This window comes from Ambystoma mexicanum, chromosome 10, assembly GCF_040938575.1.
Source record: "Ambystoma mexicanum isolate Mex_15411 chromosome 10, UKY_AmexF1_1, whole genome shotgun sequence".
Classification (NCBI taxonomy): domain Eukaryota; kingdom Metazoa; phylum Chordata; class Amphibia; order Caudata; family Ambystomatidae; genus Ambystoma; species Ambystoma mexicanum.
Genome location: NC_090932.1, coordinates 1,031,470,128 through 1,031,490,070, shown reverse-complemented (window position 1 = coordinate 1,031,490,070; position 19,943 = coordinate 1,031,470,128).

Below are 19,943 nucleotides of genomic sequence, written 5' to 3'. Positions count from 1 at the left end.
GACAATCAATGGCAGCGTGTATCTCATCACGTTTTGCTCTAACCTCTGCCGATAGTGTAGAAATTTGTAAGGTTTCTAGGAGGTGTATATTTACTCTGCTTTTATTACACCAGCAAGTTTAAAAAGTCTTATAGAACTGTAGAAATGTATTAATTGTCATGATCACACAGGAAACAACCTCAGGATGAGGCAGGCACAATAGTAGAAACATAGGGGAAGGTTGGACCACCTTAGTTGCTGTCTGGCTTAAGCACACCACGGCCAGCATGGACACACCATGTGAACATGGGTCCAGCCCCCTCCAAAATGGCTGCTAAAGATGGATGCAACTTGAAAACCAACATGGCCCCCAAGCAACCCCATTATCTCCATCAGGCTCTGCAGTCTAAACACTCAAGGAGTAGCCCGGGCTATAAAAACCACGGCCAGAGCGGCACCCGGTAGGCAACAGGAAAGATGGCAGCGCTGTACCCACTCCTGAAGAGCAAGTCCATGACCCTCCGGACAAAGATCAACATCTACAAGGCGATCATCAGACCAACCCTGACGTATGCCTCCCCAGCATGGCCTGCCATGAGCAATACCAGAAGAGTCTTCAGATAGTCCAGAACAAGGCCCTGCGGATATCTTCTGGAGCTCCAATCTTCACAAGGATAGCAGACCTTCACAGAGACCTGGACATCGAGATGTTGGACAAACATCTAGCGAAGCTGAGTAAGAACTTCTGCCAAGGACTGGATCAGAACCCGAACCCTCTGATCAGAAGACTCACTGCCACCACTGCAAACCCCTTCGACCGCTACCCGCGGCCCATCACTGCGAATACCCTGTGAAACCAGCTCTACTGTGACAAGACAACACAGACCAAGAAGAAAACAAACCCACGACTACATACTCAACCCGAGAAGATGGAGTAATGGGGCTCAAGCCTCGGTATCCAAAAATCACCGCTGATGGATAAAAATCTATCAGCAAGAAGAACAAGCACACCCGGTACTTAGCATTGTTTCTGCTGACAAGTAAGCAGCTTAACGCTTATCACTTGTCCTGGACTCCACGCCGTCCGCTTCAGCACAGAGCCTTGTGGTTCATCTTGCTTCGGTCCTGTAGAGAAAGAGAGAAAGAGAAAAGCACGAAGAATGTGAGCGTGCACCCTTGGAAACACTGTGCACTGTCATCAAACCATTCCAGGTCCACCTCCAGCATACCTGGCATCTTACCGCTGGATCTTCACTCCTCCTCAGTTGCTCCGTTGTTCGGGCACGCCTCACTGTCTGAGCTTCTCTTCAATAGACTCCGCCACTGCACACGCCTCGCTGGGCTGCCAGATCCAAGCACCTGCGAGGAGAGAAAGAAAGAGACATTAGAAAAGGCATTATCTGCACTGTCGTGCACCGCTAATCAGTGCCCCCTATGGGGGCTCAAATGGGAATGGGGATGGGTTTTTCCAATGAGGATTTACCAGGTCCTCCAAGGTTGGAATGGCCTGGTAAGTCCTCATTGGAGGAACCCGGTACTGGAACCCGGTATGCAGGCAGCCATGCCCTTATTAAGGGCATGGCTGCCTCCATACTCATAATGAGGCCCTCTGTCTCTTGTGCTTAGTCGCCCAAACACTGCCACGTCACGGGTGGATTACCGTCCACCGTGGCTCCCGCTTTCTTTCGCTTACTCTCACAACTCCAAGAGTTTTGTACACAAATTCCAACAAAAGAGCTCCATCCCCATTGTTGATAAATGAACTCCATCTTTCAGATAATATTCGGGGGATTTCAAGTTGGTCAAGCCATGTCATGTCTATCCATATTTGGAGGAGTCACTGTGCTCATACGGCAGCTTCACACATGCATTAATTACTCGAGCTGCAGGGCCGGTGCAAGCACTAGACAGGGATAGGTATTTGCCTATAGAATGTAAATCTCAGGGCAGCAATTACCACTTTAAACACATTTTAATTGATTACATAATTTACTTCCCCTGCTGTTATGTTCTCTGTATCTGCTGCATTGCAGCTCACCGCCTTGGGTGTGGGTGCTAGCAGGCCACTGGGAGCAGTAGCATAGCACCTAGTGGAAGAGCAACCAGTTATTGCAGTCTTGATGGCGCGCTTCAATTAGCAGCAGTATACTTTTGGCAGCACTGGCAGGAGCTACTTGGTTTTCGAAGCACCTACGTTACTTGCAGTCTTTTCATACTTTCTATCATTAAGAAGGAGGAGAATTGCATAAACACACCACATCCGCACGGAGCGCGGCACAGTGTGTGGCACAGTGTGTTTCATCTTTGGTGGTTGGTGCAAGGTGCCGGGGCCAAGCTGCTGCTCAATTATCTCTCCTGCGGTGAGAAATTATTATTTGATTTAATGTCAAAACCTGTAAATGTCTGTCGAACTGATTATTTTTGCCACAAGGGAGATCGGGAGTGTGGGCAGGGACGTCTCAATGGGGGGGGGGCAAGCGGGGCACGTGCCCCGGGGCCCCATCCTGGTGGCCCCACAGGCGCACGGCTCCCCCTCCCCGGCCGTGACTTTAATTTAAAGTTCAATCAAAACTCAAAGACCAAGAAGTAAGCAACAACATAGTGCTCTCCTCTCTGTGCCCCCACCACATCGGGCCGGCTGACTGATTTCATGTTGACAACAACAAGTGAAGTCACGTGAGTGCCAGTCTTCCACTTGATCATAAATACTTGTTGCAGGCCATGGCTGGACCTGTGAGGGACCAGCAATAGCAATGCAACAAGAAACTGTTCCAAACCGCCAATGAAAACTACCATTCTGTTGTTACTATGCAGTATTTGATACATTCCGTATAGTAACACAGAATGTGCAGTTTTCATTGGCTGCAGTGAAATGGCATGGTGACGTGTTGTTGTTGCCACAGGAAGCAGCGCAGCGCCACCTTAATTTCACAAGTTACTGTGAAGGTGTCTAGGTGTGACGTCGGTCTTGAGACAGAGAGAGCCTGCTGCACTGCGTGGTGTGTGCATGCGGCCTAGTTGCTCCCTGGGGCCCTGCCAGTGTCACTACTACTAAGTGCCAGCAGTGGGTACCGACCGCCCCCCAAACCCCGAGGCTCCGACAGGAGACAGAATCCCCGCCGGCAGCCGAGACGACTCCAAATCAGGTAAGTGACGTGACTGTAAAAGCGGCCTCAAAGTGATTCCAACCAAGGCCCCCAGGTTCGTGCCGGGCTGTGCGGAGGCGTGGTCCCTGCAGGTGTCCTGACTCATGGTCCTCGTGGGCCCAGGGCCATGGCCACGACCAAGCAGCCTGTAGGCGTCAGGACACCACCAGGGGACATTGCCGCCGCCCGGGCCCGGCTATCTGTGTGACCTGACCTGCTGCTACTGGCTGCTGGCTGCTGCTACCAGTAGTGCCAGGCCGAGCCCAGGTCACCGATTCCGTGACCAGGGTTAGCCGTGAGGGGCAGAAGGGGTTCTGCGAGGCATGCACATTTGTCTGAAACACAAAGATCTGCCGGCAATAAAAAGCGTAGGAACCTAGATAGCATTTCTTAGAATTTTAGATGGCACTCAGAGTTGTCTAGGGCCTAACCACCCTACCTTTCATGGGAGATGTGCCCAATGGACAACCTGGGCTCTCTGCCCGCCGTTCCTCAGGCGATCGGGGCTCGGGTCACAATCCCAAGTCCCTCTTCCTTTGCCCCAGTAGGGCCTCAAGACTCCGCCAAGTTGTTTTCTGAAAACAAAGCTTACCTGAACATCCTGCTAAAATGGGTATATTTTCAGTAGCGATATGGCAGAACGGGTTCTGCGAGGCGTGCACATTTGTCTGAAACACAAAGATCTGCCGGCAATAAAAAGCATAGGACCCTAGTTCGCATTTCTTAGAATTTTAGATGGCACTCAGAGTTGTCTAGGGCCTAACCACCCTACCTTTCATGGGAGATGTGCCCAATGGACAACCTGGGCTCTCTGCCCGCCGTTCCTCAGGCGATCGGGGCTCGGGTCACAATCCCAAGTCCCTCTTCCTTTGCCCCAGTAGGGCCTCAAGACTCCGCCAAGTTGTTTTCTGAAAACAAAGCTTACCTGAACATCCTGCTAAAATGCTTATATTTTCAGTAGCGGTACGGCAGAAGGGATTGGGTGAGGCGTGCACATTTGTCTGAAACACAAAGATCTGCTGGCAATAAAAAGCATAGGACCCTAGTACGCATTTCTTAGAATTTGAGATGGCACTCAGAGTTGTCTCGGGCATAACCCTACCTTTCATGGGAGATGTGCCTAATGAACAACCTGGGATCCCTGCCTGCCGTTCCTCAGGCAATCGTGGCTCGGGTCACAATCCCCAGTACCTCTTCCTTTGCCCCAGTAGGGCCTCTGGCAAGTTGTTCTCTGAAACGAAGCTTACCTGAACACCCTGCTAAAATGGGTATATTTTCAGTAGTGGTACAGTACAGGGCGTATAAGGGTGGGCGTTCGAAGAGTAGCCACATGGTGGGGGGCTATGGATATATGGACCAAGGCAGCAGGCTGTATGGAGCAGGAGTGGGCAGGGACCTGTGAGGGATGACACAGCAATAGTATCTGTTGTGAAAAACCTACAGACTCCATTATCACCAACCCCCAAATAAGCATATCTCGTAGTTTCTGATTATGGCTCTGTCATATAAGCACAGCCATGTCCCTTGGATCTCTGACAAACCTCCCCTTTGCCCCACATGACTCCCCTACACTCCAATGGCATATGAATACAGTGTATTCCCAGTGTTTGTGAGGGTAGGATAACCCATCACCTGAGCATATTATGACCTCTGGACCTGTGACTGGAACACCCCACACCCTGGCATGTGCGGCAATGCACCCTTTGGATGGCTCAGTTGTAGTCTAGTGTCTGTGATTGCACTCCAGGCTCTTCGAGTCCTTATGGATGCCCAGTTATCCCCTTGACTCTTATTGCCAATAAATCCTCCCTGGGCAGGATCCACTGGTTATTTGTCAAGGGCCCATGGCTGGTATATTTTGCAGGTGTGGATGTGCGCTCACACATCCTCGAGCAGGGCTGGACTGGCCGTATCGGTCCATCGGCCACTGGCCGATGACCTTTGGGAACTGGGGGCCAGTTTTTTCCCGAGGGGCCGTTTTGTTTTTAATTATGGGCTGTTTTAAAAAAAAAAAAAATGATCATTATAATCATTTGGCATGACAGGGTTGAATAGGCCCATCAGCCCGTGGCTGGGTTGAAATTATTTGGAGGCGGGCGTCGGGTGAGGGGCCAGTTTCCAGCCTACGCCTGGGCCAGTCACTCGCCGGCTCAGGGCTGCCTGCAGGCCCTGCCTACTCTGATCTGCTCTGCATGAGCAGGGCCTGCAGGCAGTGAGTCGGCACGAGAGACACCATGGCGCCAGTCGCCACTTTGCAAGTGAAGGAAGTGTTACTTTTTTTACAAAACACTGGGAGCGGGCCGGGCCGAGGTCAGCCCGCCCGCTCCCAGTTTTTGGCAAAAAAATAACACATCCTGGAACTGCTCGCAACTGCCAAGTCCCTCAGTGTAAACCCCCCTCCCTTTCCCTGTGCTCCACAGCATGAATCCCCTCACACTTCTCTCCCCTAGAGAACGTACTAGATGAGGGTCTCTGCTTCTGAGAAGACCTCCGACGTGGACCATGGGGGTATGTGAGTGCAGGAGGTCTGAGTGTCTTATCCCCATTACAGCCCTCCTTCCGTGACAGCCAGGTAAGGAGCAGCGCAGTGTGGGAGGTAGCGGCCTAAGCGCGTGTGTATGCGTGTGTTGTTGTGGGAGGGGCGGGACCATGGAGCCGTACATTGGAGAGGGACTGTTGCTAACATACATTCAAACAAAAAAATCTAACAGCAGGGAACAAGAGGAAAAAGCATATTTTCGAGTCCTGTTTGTTTCTGCTGCTTTCACATCCAATTCATGTTACCTTCTCATTCAATTGGAGTTTGTTTTCCTAATTGGAATTGCAAGGCCTGTTGCAGGTTTGGATTGAGGGGCACTGGCAGTGCTGTGTGTAGTCTTTGTCCTAGAATAGATGTATACAAGCATACATGACAATATGTCCCATTCCATGCAGAAGTTGTAATTTGATTGCAAGTGTTTCCATATGTGCAAACATTATCTATTCCATTCAGGAGATGCTAGTCCGCTCGGTTTTAACTTTGCATTCGTGGACTTGTAGTCAGGGCGGCGGGCCCCCCTCCCCTTACAAATCCCAGAATCAAGGTTAAAACAAGACCAGGCTATGAATGACCACATGTAATGGATAATGTTGGCATGCATGTTTTTACTTTGCAATTTGGAACTTGTAGTCGCCCTAAAATCAACGACTGCAAATACCAGAATGCAAAGTAAAGACAATAGTGGAGTGGACTGGTGTATTATACATCGTGAGTGGAATAGAGCCTGATGACACGTGCTAAAGGTCGGGATGGAGGTGCACTGACAGATGTTTGTGTTATCTGGGTCCAAGTACTGGATTAGTGGGAGTGCTGTAGCCTGTAGATCATGGCTGAGGTGTATTCACAGAGCTCTGTGCAGGTCCTAGTATTGGAATAGCATGACGTAATGCCAGCAGTATTGGGATGCATTTGCAGCGTTTTGTATTGCGCTTATTCACATACATATTTGATGTGTCATTGTTCTGAGAATTGTGTGTAATTTTTAGTGCTGAAATAGCATAGGTTCAGTTCAGGAGTGCAGTGAATTTCAGAAGCTGTACGTGGGCCCTCCTGATAGTGCTCTAAGTCAGAATGTAGGGCATTGGCAGAAATGTGTGTTGGTACCAGTACTTATGCTATGCCCACATATTCTGATTTACACTGATTTTATGAGCATTCACATTCACACCACAAAAATATATGCAATGCGCCAGGCCTACCTCCACTGCAGTGCTTTCTGTTGGATATTGTTGAAAATGATTGCATTTAATAACTGTTCTTAAGCGATAGTTGGCATCACAAATAATGTGTGCTTATTTGCTTAATGCTGTTGTCAGAAGGGCAGCTCATATATAGGCTTACAGCCGCTTATTTTGATCCAGGCGGAGGGGTACTTTATGAATCGGGGGACTTTCGTGCCTTTTCAGCATGGATCTGGGTGCAGTGGTAAAGTATGCATCTGTCTCCAAATCCTCTGTGCAGCAAATTCGCATGCATTTCAGCCTTCATGGATTTTATTGCTGGTGGTGATGCTCGAGTCACAACTGAATACCCACTTGTTTGTTTTTTGTACATGAAAAAAGAGGCATATTCCATAAGTATGTTTATCAATGCCACCTGCTATTCACATTTCTTGCAAGCACATTTACCGTTTGTTTTGTTATTGGATGCAGATACGATATGGAAACCGGGGCCATTTCCGTGTGTATAGTTACACCTGTTGTGTGCTGTATCTGTGGTGACACAGGCTTGCAATTGGGGGTTGGGTTGCCCTTTCTACAGGACATTGGTCAGATCCATTGTTAAGCAGGACAATGACATTGCTCCTGAAGTCTCAATCCACCACTCCATTTCTCTTATCAATGGAACAAATTGTGTATAGATTAGTCTTGGGCTAATTCTGCCTGTTGGTGCCTCAGAATATCAAGACCTTTGCTCATTTTACTATATCCGTTATGATAGCTCATTGGGTTGAGCACTCGCTGCTGTGACGAGTGTGAGATCTGCAGGTTGCAGGTTCGAACCATCTCAGCCTTCCATCCTTCTGAGGTCGATAAATGAGTACCAACACAGGTTGGGTGATATTGCATGTATATTTGTTCTATAAAAAAAGAGTTAAGCGTAAGTGCTATACAATAACATATTATCATTTGGCCTTGGACATCTGCTTGCATTCACAGTAATTTGACAATATGGATCTATACACACAGATATTAATGCTACATATGGTGATCCATTCTTGTATAAAATGTATATCACATTAGTGAAATCATAACTTATTTTTCGTAGTGTACTTAGGAACAATGCTATTTGATGCCACTTCCTGTTTTATCAAGGGGTGAAGGGTCGTGTTCATGCCACTCCTGCGTCTCGGAGCTGTGTACCCTGTCACAGAACTGTATGCAGCGTTATGTTATTTTATGAGTTGTGTTGTAATGTAACAGACACACAAACCCTCCATAAGTAGGATTTTCTGTAAAGTCATGAATTGACACAATTCACGGTCAAATGATGGTTTGAGGGCCACTTTTTTTAAGGCATGGGGTGGGCTACTTTTTTGAAGGGAGGGGTGGGCCACTTTTTTGAGGTGAGGGATGGGCCACTTTTTTTTGGGTGTCCGGGCCTATTTCTTGTCCCAGTCCGACCCTGTCCTCGAGGTATCTTAAGTCCTGTGTCTGTGGCCGTGGATGGCATCTCTTGTCTTGTTGCCCCTCTGAGTCAGGGGCTGGAGTCATTGGGCCCAAAGCTGGCTTCCCTAAAGATCCATGCCTTTGAGTGCATCCTAAAGGGTCTTCTAGTCCTTGTGCTGGGGGCTGCCACCTTGGCAGCCCAGTCTTAGAGTCTCAGTGCGGGACTCCTCGGTTGTGGTCTCTTGACGTGAAGCACTCAGCATTGTCCGGGGTCTCTGAATCTGAGCCCTTGGCTGGCTCCCATCGTCTGTGTTTCCAGGACACACTCTTTATCTGTCTTAATATTGTAAAGGTTGACATTGATTTTAACCATAATAAAACATTTAAAAATGGCATCTCTTATTTTCTATGAATACCTTTTAATTGCTGCTTACCATTTCTATAGGCGCATAGCTGGGTGACCATGAGGACATTTCACGTGTAGGTGGGCTTCGGTTTGCAAGTCTTGTCCTCACATTGATGTAGGTAGAACAGGAGTGAAAGAAGTGGAGGCCAGAGGTGAGAAGCAAGCACCTTCAGTCTATGTTCTTTTGCATGTTTGGTTGTTTATCAAAGGCTTAGCAACACCTAGAGCCGGTTTCAAAGCACTGTGGGGGGAAACGGAAAGGGATGTGCAGGGAAGGCACAAAGGTAACAGGAGAAGCATAGGAGGCTGCACCATTCAAGTTGCACATATTATATACTAGGCTAGGTTGGTTTGATAAATTGTGACTCATGCCTTTGAGTAATAGAAACATCTGTTATTTACAATATTCTAAAAAGGCAAACTATGGTACATAAAATAAAATGACTGAGTTTGAATGGCCTGGATTGTAGCAAGTTATTTATGAGGTAGGTAAACATAACTGCAGCAGGTGCAGTAACTCTTGAATCTGTCTTGCTTATTATGTTGTGTGGCACTTGTAAAGTGCTTAACCGTTGTTGTATCCCCGAAGTGATGCAAAAAAGATATGTGATTCACTCTGGTCCGACATTGTATTTCATAATCAATGCATACATTTAGAAACAGACACAATTGCATTAGCCGATAAAAGCAAAGTTTCACATAGGGAATACGGAAATTATAATGTGCTGGGATGGGATGGCGGTGTGCCTATATGCTTCCAGGTCATGGTGAGTGAATGCCTGAGGGGTCACCCAGCTGGCTGGTAAGTGGTGCTGCCTAGCAGGTAATGCGGGGCAGGAGATATGATATTGGAACTTTCCTATTATAATATTATCTAATAACATATAATAGTGTTATATAGTGCTACAAACCCACAGGTATCTTAAGTTATTATTATCCCACACTGCGTGACCTCGAAAGAATAAAGGGCTGAGTTGGCCCTGATAGGATTCGAACCAGCATCAGCAAGCTGCGCACAGATGTCAGAATGAGCACTCAACTTGCTGTGCTATCTGACAAGCTAGTGCAGCTCTTTGAAGTTAAGAAAATAATTCAGTGGATTGCTCACAAGTGTATTGTTCACACCATAGCAAACATTCCTTAACATCACCTAGCATAGCGAAACATAACATGACCCAGCACAGCATACCATAGTGTAATAAAAGAAGCATAGCGTAGAGTACCATAGCACAGCATACTTACGTAGTACAGCATAACAAGGCTAATGAACATACCTTAATACATTTCATAAAATAACACAACTAAGTATAACAATGAATCATAGCATAACCGCGCATAAGGGTGTGTCATGATGAACACGTGTCACTTCTTTTAACAGTGATCAAATGCATGTGACAAGTCTTTATCTAGGCCATACTGCAAGGTGGTATGGGTTATTGAAGTACAACTATGCAAGTGCTGTGTGTGTTACATGCATATCACAGAAGGTTGCTGCTTAACACTCATTGGCTGCCGAAACACCCTTTACAGCTGGACAATTGGCCTCTATTAACAACTAGATAATTCATTTAAAGCTTAGAGGAGTATCTGCTGAATTGGACTCGAGATATGTAATCCCTTCATTTTTCACATTGGGAGGGGGCATGGGTGTCGTGTCGCGTGGGGCGACATGGGTTTGGAGGGGGTGGGAGTAGCACATGGGTTTCGGGGGGCGACATGGGTTTCGGGGGGGGGCAATGCTGTCTGTGCCCCGGGCCCCCAAAACTGTTAAAATGGCCCTGCTGGGGATGCTTAACGCTGATCTCAGGGCGTTATTCTGTAGTACCTGTAGTCTATTGAGGTTTCGTTCTGAGGAGCCTAGGAAAAGAGTATTACAATAGTCTAACTTTGTTAAGACTAAGACTAAGGCCCTGGCTAACATGATGCAGCTGTTAGGGGACAAGTAGGATTTGCACGCATTAATCAGCTTGTTGGTCTAAGCAGTTGTGAAGGCTGTGGCGCTCACTTGTTTCTTCAGTGAGAGAGTGGAGTCTACATATACTTCCAAAGTTTTGACCTCCTTTGCAACCTTGATATTGTTGCCATCAATGTTGAAAGACATATAGTGAGGGTCGAGTTTGTTTAGACAAGCTTGTGACCCAATGATCAGGAGCTCCGTCTTGTCATCATTGAGACACAAGCTGTGGGCCTCCATCCAAGCCTGGATTTCCAGATAGATTTCGTTTATCAGGTCGGAATCATTTTCATATCATCCAGTTAGCGTAATGAGAACTTGGGTGTCATCTTTGACATTTTTGTAGTTGACACCCATGTTGTCAAGACAATCAAAGAGAAGCTTTGTGAAAATGTTGTAAAGCATCGGGGAGACGCAAGAGCCCTGACGTACTCCGCAGTTGGTGGGGACTGGATCAGCTGAAGCTGAGGGTGCAAAAACCATAGCAGCTCGGTTAGATAGGAAGGACTGGACCCATTTGGAGGCGTTTATGGAGAAGGCAGCAGCTGTGGTTAGGTGATCTGTGAGGATCTGGTAATCGACAAGATCAAATTCTGCAGAGAGGTCTAACAGCAGGAGGATGGCCAGATTGCCTTTATCTTTGGTTTCATCCATTTGGATATTTAGGTCCAAGAGGGCCGTCTCAGTGACGTGTCTCGGTCCGAAGCCAGATTGATGGAGACCAAGTAGATTGTTGTCCTGCACATGTTTTTGAATTTGTAGATAGGCCACTCTATCCAGGATTTTTAAAAGGAATGGCACAGTGGTGATGGGCCTATAAATGGTTGGAATGTTTGGGGTCTACATTTTGTTTTTTGAAGAGGGGCATAACCCTGGCCTCCTTGAGGTTGTTGTGGACCGAGCTAGTGTTGAATGATGAGTTGATCACAGCAGCAATGAATGGGGCCAAGTATTGGGCGCCTTCCTTAATGACTGGGGCAGGACAAATATATTACCCTGGCACCTTGACGGTTTTAGGCCATGGATAATATTTTCCACTTCCTTCTGTGTGACTGGGGAGAGGAAGAAGGGAGGGCAGGCGGGGGCGGAGGATCCAGAGGAGATTTCATGTTAGAGCTATTGGCCAGACTGTTTTTTTGTCTCTATTTTGGTTTGTAGCATAGTCATTTTGTCAGATAGGGCCTTCTGAATGTTGGCACACCAAGCCGCATCCTTGACGCATGCTTCTGTTGGTGGAGTGGGAGACTCCAGTTCCCTCAGGATGCTAAAGAGTTCCTTGGTAACCGATTTGGCATTTAGTATTCAGTTATTGTAAGTCTCTTTTTTAGTGTTGAGGATTGCTGATTTATAAGAGGCCGCAGCTGTGGCAAACACTGTCTTGTTAGGAGAGGTAGGTGATTTTCTCCACAGGGCTTCTGCAGCTCTCTTGTCATTGCAGAGAGTTTTCAGTTCAGTCGTGAACCATTCATTAAGGTTAGCTACTGGTTTAGCTTTTTTTAGTTTGATAGGGGTGATGTTGTTTATGGCTAGTTGTAAGTTATAATTATATAGGTCAACCAGTTTATCTGAGTGTAGGTGCTTATAGTTGGGCGGATCCAGGGTAGCATGGAGCAGAGGACGTAGGTTTTGTAGCGACTGTTTCTGGCTAGAGTTTGGGAGGCGATGGTAGAATTAGGATTGGAGGGAGCGTTCTGCCTAATGGAGAAAGAGATACAATGATGGTCTGATCATGCAGTGGGTTCATTCTGGAGGATTGTGGTAGAGCAGTTGAGGTCAGACAATCAGTCCAGTGTTCTGCCCTTAATGTGTGTAGGCCCCGGGATACGGTGTTTAAAGCCCAGTTGGGAAATAGAATTTTCCAAGGAGGTAGCGTTGTTAGGGTCGTGGAGTCCTAAATTGAAATCTCATAGCAGGATAATTTGGGAGCTTGGCTTGGTGCTGTGAGTTAGTATGTCTGTGATGTCTTCCTCAAATGATGACATGGTGCCCGGAGGATGGTAGATTACGTGCAATAGGAGCGTTCGGGTTGCTGAGATGAGTAGCTTAACTGACAGGAGTTCTGCTGACAGGACGCTGACACAGCTCGGTATAGACCGGCATGTTGCATTAAAACCACTATCGTTCTGGGTTTGAACTTGGACTATTCCCTCGTATAAAAATAGAGGAGCCATCCAAGATCTCCTGGGACAGGATGGAGGTACCTCCGTTCAATGGTGTAAGAACATCAGAAAACGGGCATCTTACATTGTCCATATTGAAGTCTGGTCTATTCCACACTCTATAACACTGATCTCTAGGGCATTAGTGAAAGTGGCATACACAGCTAGATATCCTTAACGTGATGGTTGATTCTGCCCACTGACGGGCTATTGGGTATCTAAAGATAGCTTAGGTGACTGCAGCAACTGCAAGATCTTTATTTGTAAAGTTTACATTTGGCACCCTGCTGTTAGCCAGTCCCATGAATATTTGGTCAGCATCTAAATCAGATCAATGCCTATACTGTGGAAATTGTCATTTTATGATGTTGTGACTGCATTATATTAGATATATGAGGTTATACCTCCTGCCATCTTTGAGGGACTCCAAAAAACGAACAACTAAGGATACATTGAGGTTCTGTAAAGAAACCCATGACACAGTGTTGGTGAGCAAAGTGGCAAAATACAACCATAGAGCATGGCTCCTTAGAATGAAATGTGTAGTCAGCCAAATAAGAGCATTGTTGTGTCCTTATATGTAATCTTGTACGGCAACATATGATGTATGTTGTACTTTAGGCGAAGGTGTGAGTTGTTTGGGTGTTTTAGGCAACTATTCTTTGTAACTTTTTTGTGCGTTTTTGTGGGGCTAGTCAAGGGTAAGCAAGCACCTTTGGGTTGGGAATAGTCCCATCGCTGAAGAGGGGGCAGGTTGAGTGCAATGTGGGCTGTACATCCCGAGTTTTAAAGTCCTTGGAACTGAGTTACTTGTTAATTGTAAAGCGGGCTGTAGCCTGTATCTGGCCCATTTCCGTTGAGTGGGGATTTTGAACTGCAAACTGACCATAAACCCTTATTCGGTCTGCTCTCAAAACCAGCCAGGGACAAAGTCTCCCCTATACTATTAAATTTAGTCACCCAGGTACAGGAGTACTTCTTTAATGACACATTTCTCCTGGGATAATTAAGGTACACAGGTTGAAAATAATTGGAGCCTTCTTCTACACTTCCCAAGTCAGGAAAGTTGCCAACGTTACCTACAGGGCCCTGCCCCCCTCAGTGTATGATGAGTGCCCAAGCAGGGGGTGGCCCCCAGCTGACGCCTTGGAATCACAACTTAGCTCTTCAATCGGTGATGGGGAGGGTGGAATGTAGGGCTGAAAAGGTCATCCCTCCTTCAGGAATGCACCAGAGACTGCCATTGTGGGCCCATCCTGGCACATGGAATATCTGCAACCAAGAGACTCCCGAGAGAGAAGTATTGGTGGCTGGGAATGGACATACTGGCACACTGGTTGGTGTGAAACTGGGCTCAGCGCAGGCAGTGAGAAGGGATTGAATACTAGAAATGCACCCGTGATGCCAGTTGAACTCGCTTGTAACGCGTGGAATATGTTCGATTTTGACTTTTAGGACACATCTGATGTGTCCTGGCCCGGAAGCAGTTTACCATCGTCCTACTTCACGAAGTGGCCTGAGGTGGGGTTTCCTGGTGCTCCCACATCTGCCAGGGCCATTGCCGCCCTGCAGGCCCTTTTACAGAGGGTGTGGTGTCAGAGTTCCTATGACTAATAATGGGGTGCAATTAAGTTCAAGGGAAAGGTTATGTTATGTTAAGTTCACTTATGCCACGCACCGTTACCATTGGCATGGGCTCCAGGCGCTTATGTGGTTCTGTAAGAAAGTAGGTTGGGTAGGTTAGTGGCTAAGAGGGAGTGGGATAGAGGTTGTGCTTTTCTGTTGGCGCTTGTAGAACCAGGAGGAACTGGCGTCTTGTGGGAGTCTGATTTTTAGGTGTATTTGGAGTGTGCGCACTGGGGTAATTGTGTCCGTAACGGTGTTTGTTTGCTGTAGTTAGTTTCATGGTGGTTGTGTGGGTTGTGTTTTTCTGTGAGATTAGACTGATCCATTAGATCGTGTGAGGTAAGTGTGGGGTATGCTGGAGAGGAGTCAGGAGCAGGGGGGGTTAGTAGTTGGCGCATTGTGTTTGTTTTATTGTTGGATCTGGAATTGGTACTGTCATTGGATTATCTTGGGTCCCCGTTGGTGTCCCTGGCAGTGCCCGTTTTATGCTAGTCAATGTGAGTTGAATGGCCAGGTTTTCAGTCGTTTTCTGATGCTGAGGTGGTCTTCTCTCGTTCTTATCTCCTTCGGGATTGAGTTCTGCATATTGGCAATTAGACATGAGAATGCGGTTCCCACAAATTTCTTTTTTTGTGTTGTTTCGTTACGTCGCTTGATCTTAGGTTTCTTCCTGGTTGGTAGCAGTGGATCTTTGCCTGGAGCAATTCATCTGCAGAGGGCTTTGATGATAATGCTTTTTGCCACTGGGAGCCAGTGTAGACTGGAGAAATTCCCTCGGCAGTACTGTATTCAACATTTAAAAACGTCAGTGCACCACCTTCCCAGTAATGGTCAAGCCAAGAGATTTAATATGACCCTAAATGAAGCTGTTCAGAGGTCCTTAGGGTAGAGCAGCTGTACAGGAGATATTCTGGTGCTACAGGAGTGTGCACAACTTGATTACTAGAGTAGCATCGTCTTATGTAATGAGGGAGGGGAGTAGGCAGCGAGGTAGACTTTCATGCCATGTGCAGGAGAGCCCAGTTAGAGCAGGAAGGTAGTAAGGCCTACTATGGTGCCAGGAAGGTGGCTATGCTTTAGCTTGTGTGTGTTGGAGACCGTGTAGGGGTTAAACACTTAAGTAACAGTTCCTTGCACTCTGGTGAGCTCAGAAAGGGTTTGACCGTCTGCAAGTGTGCAAAGTGGGGGAAACTCTACGGTGCTCAGCAAGAGCTGCACCTGGCCTTTGTAGATGGTGGTGGTAGACTATAGGACAAGGAGAAATGATTTCTTTCGGGTGAAGAGCCCAAATCAAGGTGCCCATTTGGGTGCAAGGAGTCAGTGGTAGAACGGGTGAAAGCCAATAGGAAAAAAGTGAGCCCCCCCCACGCAAGGTTTTGTTGACAAAATGAAGGCATGTGAATGAACAGAGGAGGTGTGGCATTCTTTGGCTATTGCCTCTGTGTGTAACTCTATGACATCACTGGTTTCGTTCAGGGAAAGAGGATGTGCTTTGTTCTATGAGTTAATAAGCCCAGTTGCCTGTTCTCCTGACTCCTTTGTCCAGGAAGGGACAAGACAGGTTTAGAGCAAACGCAAAACTTGCTTGTGAATCTCAATTTTGAGTGCATCTCCGGACCTAATGCGATTTTCAGTTCCAATTGCAATATGCAATTCCATTTTCTAGGCCCTAGGGTGGGAAGCAGTTGAAAACCTGTTCTTGAATCCTTTGTCGGCCTAAGTTGTAGCCTTTTGGCTGATGACATGCTACAAGTGTCAGGTCGGTCGGTGACTCTGTGAGAATTAGCCAAGGAACGACTGTGGGCCTTTGTTCCATTGAGCTGTGTCTGTCATGCATAGGGTTTTAAACTTGAGACTATGTTCTACTGGGATCCAGTGGATCTCTTTCATGAGATGCCACGTGATGAGGAATAGAGCCAGTCTCCTCACACTGATTGGAGTAACTTAAATTGTCTGATACCTTTTTAGCAATACTCGTATAACTTCTATTGCTATTTGCATAAACTAGCTGAAAGAGTAAGACAGCTTAAAGAACGTTAATGTCCTAACCCATTTCCAATGTGGGAGGTCTTCTCTGGGAGATGCAGCTCATACTAAACCTCACCCATAAATGCCTAAACAACCAGGTGCCCAGCTACCTTGCCTGCCGCCTCAAACCTCACAATTCACTCCGACCGCTTAGATCTGCTCAGACCAATTGCCTTGTTTTGCCCAGATTCAAATTACAGAAAGCGGGTGGGTCTGGCTTCCCCACACTAGCCTCCAAACCTTGGAATACCTTGCCCAATCTGCTTAGATCTGAACCCTCTTTCCACTCCTTTAAACAACTGTGGCTAGCAGCATCTGTCAATCCTCCGACTGCTTGAGTTCGCCCCTGCTCTTGCCACTTCATTGATGACAAACTGCTCTTGTATATATTCTGAACTTATGTTGTACATTCATCTCTGTATACCTTTCATTTGTCCCAGCACTGTATATCTTTTAATTATTATTATTATGTATTATACCACTGTGTCCTTGTACTGTAAACTGTATCACATGACTCCGTAACTTAAAACATGTGCCCAGATGCCCTTGTGCCCGGCGCGCTATACAAATAAAGAAATACAAATACAAATAAACACTTTGAATAATTGCATTAACTTGCAGGTTGAAGGGGGGCGTGGCTTGGAAGCCATGTGAGAGGACGCGCTCTTGGAAGAGCTCCTGAAGATCCTGCATTTATCCTGTGTAAAAGTGCATTGAGACTAACTTTCGCGAGTCAGGAACGAAGGAACCCGTCCATGAATGTATGCTGCATAAATATTGAGGAGCTGAATCCTTCGTAAGCCCGGCAACAACAGAAAAATTGCGATCGAAGATCCGGGAGTCACGGCCCGGACGGAGGGAGGATGGCGGCCATGCCGGACAACGGAGGAGATACATGCGGGGCGATGAAGAGGCATTCTCGTAGTGATCGGTGGCAAAGTAAGCTGTGAAGTGTGAGAATGGCCTCTGGGAGAGAACCGGCGAGTCTCGGTGGGCACCGATTACTTATCACGGGCTTTGGACAGTGACGGTCAGTGGTCGGCACTAGGACCCACCCGAGCTGACCACCCGCCTTGGGTGCCGGAGCATCGCGTGCTGGTCAAGCGGCAGCCTTGGGACGGAGGGCCCACATTGTGTAGGAACTCGCTGGTAGGGACCCAGTCGAGTGGCGGAAGGAGTGACTGCGGAGGTACACTTGGTGCGGGAGAAGCGACTCGCTCCATTGCGAGCGGAAGGTGGGCTCCTCTCTCCCGGGGTGGGGGTGAGGCGGGAGTGTACGGGCCCGCGACATACAGTGGTGGTGGAATGGCGAATAAATCCGTCAGACAGAAAGTGAAACAACCCACATTGGATGAGTTTACCAAGACACCACCAGGCCCAGAAAGTGCTCGGAGCAAGGAGAAGCCATCTGCAGGCGGCATGGCCGCCGCTAGCCCAAATCAGGACGTGTTAGTTGCGCTCGCAGAATTGAAAGCGGATTTGAAAACCGCTTGGGAAGCCAAGCTCGAAATGGTGGTGGCGGACCTGAAAACAGTGCTTGACCTCAAAGTGGGAGAAGTTCGGGAGGAGGTGAACCTACTTCGACAAGATGTGAGGACTCTGTCGGAGCGCACGGAGAGCCTGGAAAAGGAGGGGAGCGCCAACACGGCAGATTGCGCCTCACACAAGGCCGACCTGCATGTCTTGGAACAGAAAGTGCGCAACCTGGAGAACAGGGCCGAAGAAGCAGAAGGGCGCGCCCGGAGGAATAATATCCGTGTAGTGGGCATCCCGGAAGGATTGGAGGGTCACAACCCCACGGACTTCATTGAGAATATGTTGCTCCAAGAGATCACTGGGGGAGTGCTGTCGCAGGGTTTTGCGGTGGAGCGAGCGCATAGAGCATTGGCCAGGAGGCCTCCGCCGGGCGGTCCGCCCAGGCCAATGATAGCCAAAATCCTTAACTACCGAGACAGAGAGAGGATTTTGGAGCATTTTCGCAAAGGAGGAACCATCAAGAGGGGGGAGGCCACCATAACGGCCTACCCAGACTACACCATGATGGTGCAGAGGAGTCGGATGAACTTTGCAGCGGTCAAAAGGAGACTTAGAGAGGCGGGGAAGAAGTATATGCTCCTCTACCCGGCCAAATTGAAGGTGATCCACAACAACAGATCCTTGTTTTTCGAGTCGCCTGAGGAAGCCATGGGTTGGTTGGACATGCAGGGCAGCCCCCAGGAGCCGGAGGTCCAGGCTGATGAAGGTGGCAATAAGAGTTAAGTGCGCTACGACGATAAAGAGTGCAGCCAGAAGACTATGGGACTTGAATATAGTTACTGTTATGGCCGGGGGAGGTCGGGCCTGGAACTGAATGATCAATGCACTGTTTGCACCGTACCTGTGGTTATACGAAGGAGCCTTTCGGGGCTAGTCCATTCACCCCCATTTAGTGTTTTTTAGTTAAGTGGCCGTTAGGGCGACTTTACCCTACTGGGCTCTGTGTGTAACAGCCAGAACTAGATGTGGGGGGGCCTGAGTTCCCGAGGTGGAGCTGGGCAACAGTTGGGGAGGGTGTTGGGGGGACGGGTGGGGGGAATGGGGGGTGCGGGGAAAGTTGGGGTGTACATAGCGTTGGGGAGTTTAAGTTTGACCGCGAGCCCTGGGAGTACATTTTGGATGAGATATCTGGACGGCACGGATGAGCGGGGTGGGTTGGGGGGGAGTGGGCAGGATACCAGTGAATTATGGGGGAGCTAAAATTGCTAACATGGAACGTCAGGGGTCTCAATAGCTATCTAAAACGGAATAAAGTCATGCTATACTTGAGAAGGCAAAAGATAGACATCGCATTGTTGCAAGAAACGCATTTGACCCGAGATAAACTGGAGTTGGTAAAGAAAAAGTGGGGTGGAACGGTGGTGGGATCCACGTACTCGGCTTATGCCAGAGGTGTACTGATCTGGGTGGCGCCACATGTCCCGTTTCAACTGAGGCAGGAAATCTTGGATACTGAGGGGCGCCTGGCTATGGTAAGAGGGGCAATCGAGAATAAAGAGATGTGTGTAGTGAACACGTATGCCCCGAACCAGGGCACGGCAGAGTACTATCGGACTATGAGTGCCAGCCTGAGCTGGTGTGTTGGGAGTGCGGTGTTCTGGGGAGGGGATTTTAACTGTGTGTTGGAGCCGGGGATGGATAGATCCGACGATAAAGTGACTAGGCCCGCCCCGGCAGCCCGGGCGCTGCGGACGCTGCTGCGAGACTTCGAGCTCGAGGATGTGTGGAGGACTAAGCACCCCAATGTGAGACAGTACTCACACTACTCGGCCCCGCAGCAGTTGCACACCAGGCTTGATTATATCTTTGCCACATCGGATGTCTTGACAGAGGTGTCCAGGGCGGAATATAAAGCGAGGGTCCTATCGGACCACTCGCCATTGGTGGTGGGTTGGCAATATGGCCGCCCCAGAGCGCGGATCCCGACGTGGCGTCTGCGCGCAGAGGCGCTTAAAGACCAG